Raw genomic sequence first — 4,347 nt, forward strand, 5'->3', positions numbered from 1 at the left:
GTGCTCTTCTGAGGGTATTTGGGCTGCCTCCGGAGCTGCAGCGTCTTGGGACGGCGGAAGGTGGGCGACATTCGTATCTTCTTCTTTTTGTGGCTGTGGATGCCTTTCAGCATGGCCTTTTTGGCCTTCAAAGCTTTTGCTTTGGCTTCAGCTTTGGGAGGGGCAGGGGCTTCCTTCTTTGCCTTCGGTGTCATCTTGGTAAAAAAGCAAGAGAGATATTTTAGAAAGAGCAAAAACAACCACAACTTCAAGAACAACAGAAGACAATCAATCACCAAGGAGAGCAAGCAATTAAGGAGAGGGGGAAGGTAGGGATCCTACAGTAGGAAAATAACATGACAAAGATAAGCCAATACATATCAGTTATAACTATTGATGTAAATGGCCTCAATTCACCAATCAAAAAACTCAGATTGGCAAAGTAGATAAAGAAACAAAATCTAAAATATGCTGTACCCAAGAAACACATTTAACTCAAAAAGAAATTAATAGACTGAATGGTAAAAGATGGAAAACAACATTTCATGTGACAGGAACTCCCCGCCTCAAAAAAAAAAAAAGAAAGAAAGAAAAAGAAAAACAACCAGGGGTAGCTATTTTGGTTTCTGAAAATGTCAACTTCAAACCAAAAGTGACTAAAGGAGACAAAAAAAGGTCACTATATACTTGTTAGAGGAAAATGCAAGAAGAAGAGATAACAATTATAAGTATATATGCACCCAATGTAGCAGAACCTAACCATACAAGACAACCTTTTACAGACATCAAAAATCAAATGCACAATAACATAATTGTACTGGGGAATTTTAACACCCCATTGACCCAAAGAGACAGATTAACTAAGCAAAAAGTGAGCAAATATACAATAGAACTAAACCAAACTTTGAAGAAATAAACTTAATAGATCTTTACAGAGTGTTCCACCTAATAGAATGTGTATTCTGATACACATTCTTCTCAGCTGTACACAGGGCATGTGCACAGACCATATGCTAGCACACAGAGCATACTAAGGAAATACAAAGGAATTAAAATCATCCCGTGTATGTTATCTGACCATAGTGCAATGAAACTAAATTATGGACAAAAGAAACAGCAAAAACCCTACAAACACGTGGAAACTAAATAATACACAGTGGGTCACAGTTGAAATTAAAGAACAAATTAAATAATATTTACAACCAAATGAAAATGCAGATACAACTTTCTGGAATCTGTGGGATGCAATGAAAGCTGTCTTAGTAGAGAAATTCATAGAGGTAAATTCTCATATAGAAAGACAGAATGAGCCAAAATGACAGTCTTATGCTGTACTTCAAGTTCCTAGAAAAAGAAGAGCAAGTCAAGCTCAAAGCCCAAAGAAGGCAGGAAATTATAAACATCAGAGCAGAAATCAATGCAATAGCGATGAAGAAAACACAAAAAAATTAGTGATTTAAAGAGTTAATTCTTAGAAAGAATAAATAAAATTGATAAATTTCTAGACAACCATATTTTAAAAAAAGAAAAATTAAAATTAATGCAAGAAGGAATAAAAAGGGTTAATCACTACAGATCTGATAGACCATCAATACCTACTTCCAAAATCTTTACTCTCACATGATAGAAAACACAGAAGAAATGGACAGATTCTTACATACATACAAACTATCAAAGCTGAATCAAGAAGATATAAAAATTCTGAATAACCCAATATCAGCAAATGAAATTGAAAATGCAATCAAAATCTTACCAACAAAGAAAAGATCAGGTCCTGATGGATTCACAGCTGAATTCTACATGAAATTTAGAGATCTACAACCAACTTTTCTCAAACTATTCAATGAAATTGAAAGAGAAGCAATTCTCCCAAACTCTTTTCTGGAGGCAAGTGTTATGTTGATACCAAAACCAGAGAAGGGCCTAAACAAAAATGAGAACTACAGGCCAATGACCCTCATGAACATAGGTGCAAAAATACTCAGTAAGACACTAGCAAGCAGAATGCAGCAAATCATCAAGAAGATTATACATCATAACCAAGTGAGATTTGACTCGGCCCGCGAGTCAAGACATGGGGTAATGACCTGGAGGAGAAACGGGGATGAAAAAGACAGGGCAAGAGACACAAGAGATGGAGACAAGACAGGCTTTCTGATCAAGTCTCATTTATTGAAGAAGTGAACAGGGTCTAAATAGCCATATAGTGGAAGTAGTTGGGTGGGACTAGTTGTGGATCGGTAGTGGAGGTCCAGGACCACAGGAAGATGTCGAGGCAAGTGGGGATTGGTGCTGCAGCACTTCTTGCCCAAATAAGGGAAAATATAACAGGAGCGTTCTATCGCCCCCCACATATCCCCCCTTTTTATTAAATACATCAAGCAGGAAATTGACAGTGCCCTGCGGGAACAATGCCTGGCTTGGGTCAAGGACTCCTTCACATGAGATCGACCAGACCTTACCCATCTTGGGATCGCAGGGCGGCAGTAGGCCCTGTTCCTGTCTTAGGTGGTCGGCGGCACTGCATGTGGGTCCTAGTTGCCCGTCATTGACTACTTGTCCGTCTCACCAAGGGGTCTACATCAGATTAGGCCACATTATTACAAGGTCCATTTGAGGGAACCTTCTCACGATACTCTTGTTGATCTGTCATTTCCAGCTAGCTGATGATAATGTATCTGAATGGGCTTTGCAGCAAAGGCATCTAAATGTGAGCTGATGAATGCTGTAAGCTTTTGAAAAATGCAAGGTCATATCATGAGCAACAGTAGGAGCGAGAAGAGGGGTCCCAACAGGGGCACAAGATAGGTGAACATCCCTCCCCACAATGAGGACAAGGGATCGTCCGCAAGTTCTTGTCTCTGCTTGAGTAGTTGATCCTGAAGCTCTCAGATTTTGTCTCGAACTATGCCTGATTTATTAACATAAAAACAACACCTTCCCTGTAAAGCAAGACATATTCCCCCATGCTCTGCTGTCAGAAGGTCCAAGCCTCTCCTATTTTGCAAGACCACTTCTGCTAGCAAATCTATCTGGTCCTGGATATCTTGGATAGTACCAGATAATGCTCGAACATCATCAAGCAGCTGGTTAGATAATTTAGTGTAAGAATGTACTGCTACCCCCAACCCTGCTGAACCTGTCCCCATGGCCACTGTGACTCCCAGCCCCATTAGTAAGGGGATGAATTGGACTGCCCTTTTTGTGCGTACTGCAATATACTCTAGGCTAGGAAGGGGTACAGGATCATTGCCAGAGATAATATCTATATCAGGCAGTATGATTGCCATGACACACAGTCCTGTCCAGTTGGTAGGTAGGTACATAAAAGCCAAGTTTCCTCCGCATACAAACACATGTCCTTCTTTGGGGCAAATAGGGCTGCTGTAGTTAAGTATTTGACTACAACTAGTGAAGGTAACAAACCCAATATCAACAGTGAAGATATCACTGTGAAAGTTTCCTTGAATACAAAAAGACTTTTCGAAGGTTACAGGTTGGACTCTAAAAGGGAGACTAACACTACAGTTTGTGTTTTGGGAATTTATGATGTCTTGTGAGGTGAGATTAGAAGGGAGAGCAAGGGGCATAGGAGTGCCTAGGGTCATGCATAGTCAACAATTTTGGGCTAAGCTTGGGTTGGAAGCATTAAGGGCTTTGTGTGTGGCTTCTAGAATATCTAAGGTTTGAGTATCTAAATCTACTCCTCGTGACTTGGGGAGTGCTAGGGGATGATAATTTATCTTAGGGAACATTTGTTCCATAATTTGTTCCAGGTGTTTTTGGACTTGTAACTCTCTAACAGTATCTTGGGGTCCACTGCCATCTGAAACATGTATTGAGGGAAACTTGTTCCAGCAGATCGACTCTCCAGGGGTGCCAGAGCATGAAGCCTGGGCATACTTAGGTTTACCAAGCACCATGGGGGTGTTGGTCCATTCACCTCCTGTGGTACCCCGGTAAGTCCTCTGAAGGATGGCTGTAAAATAAGTTTGTCCATCAATGGCTGTGCATTCTTGTAGGGAGTCATAACATGAGATATGCATCTCAGCTTGGAAGGAGCTGCATTTTTTAGGGCAAGGCCCTAGTCTGCCATTAATATTTGGTATTATAAGAGGTTTATTATAGCATTCCCAACTCTGGGAATGGCCTCCTCCCAATCGGGGTGAAAACGTAAGAAAGGTTATTTTGTTGCCACAATCAGTGCTTTGAGTAAAGATGGTGGGCTTAACCTTAAGAGTACCTCCTCTGCATTTGCATGGAGGGCCATATAATATTCTTAATAGTTCTTGAGGGTTTACCTCTTGGAAGCCACCTTCGAGGACCCATGGCCAGGTCTGCAGTATTCCCAATAACAGGATCTGGACC

This window comes from Octodon degus, unplaced genomic scaffold, assembly GCF_000260255.1.
Source record: "Octodon degus isolate 3935 unplaced genomic scaffold, OctDeg1.0 scaffold00007, whole genome shotgun sequence".
Lineage (NCBI taxonomy): Eukaryota > Metazoa > Chordata > Mammalia > Rodentia > Octodontidae > Octodon > Octodon degus.